The sequence below is a fragment of the Coregonus lavaretus genome, assembly GCF_964263955.1.
Source record: "Coregonus lavaretus genome assembly, chromosome: 16".
NCBI lineage: Eukaryota > Metazoa > Chordata > Actinopteri > Salmoniformes > Salmonidae > Coregonus > Coregonus lavaretus.
In genome coordinates, this window is record NC_140003.1 from 48,339,410 (window position 1) to 48,340,576 (window position 1,167).

The window sequence follows — 1,167 nt, forward strand, 5'->3', positions numbered from 1 at the left end:
TTATGACTCAAGGAAAGAGCCTTCAACTAGGTGGTGTCTTTTTGAGCTCTTCTAGCTGTTCCGTTGAGGAACTAGATCAAACACACTGGTAGTTGTTTTGTTCGGAACACAACCCTGCGTCCCCGCCCTCACACAGTTACTGTTGTTGTTTAAGCGATCCCAAAAACAGCTATTATAAATCACAATCTGGGTCAGGTGGGCATCATTTCAGAGCCTGTTCTATTGCCAACATTATGGAGTCTTAAAGGAGGCCTGGGAAAGGCCAACATGTCAAATATGCCAACTGTGATTAATTATTTCTCAATTATGTTTTTAGATACAAATGTCAGATGTATGTCAACAATCCTTCTTCCAAATGACTATTCTATGGATTACATTTAGTGAAATTCATGGTATTTTTTTTTTGTCTGGGTTTCATGAGGAATCACTTTATAGTAATATATGCAGGTTGACGTTTATTTGGACGAGTCTTGTCTGGAGACAGAACTGAGCGATTTCCGATAGATGGGCCAGCTACAAAATCTAAATTGGCTATATTGTAAAAATGTATGAAAACAAAAATCTGCTTTTGGGTCTTCATTTAAGGTTTAGCATGAGGGTTAGCAATGTGGTTAAGGTTAGGGTTAAGGTTAGGTTAGGGTTAAGGTTATGGTTAGGTTAGGGTTAATGTTAGGGTTAGGGTTAATGTTAAGGTTAAGGTTAGGGTTAAGGTTAAGGTTAAGGTTAGGTTAGGGTTAGGGTTAAGGTTATGGTTAGGTTATGGTTAAGGTTAGGGTTAGGTTAGGGTTAAGGTTAGGGTTAAGGGTTAGGGTTACCCTAACCCTAACCCTAACCCTAACCCGATCGAACTTCTCTGGAGAGACCTGAAAATAGCTATGCAGTGACACTCCCCATCCAACCTGACCATGCTTGAGAGGATCTGCAGAGAAGAATGGGAGAAACTCCCCAAATACAGGTGTGCCAAGTTTGTAGTGTCATACCCAAGAAGACTTGATGCTGCAATTGCTGGTAAAGGTGCTTCACAAAGTACTGAGTAAAGGGTCTGAATACTTATGTAAATGTGATATTCCAGTTTTTGATTTTTATAAATTAGCAAAAATGTCTAAAAATATGTTTTTGCTTTGTCATGATGGGGTATTGTGTGTAGATTGATGAGGAGGAAAAAAC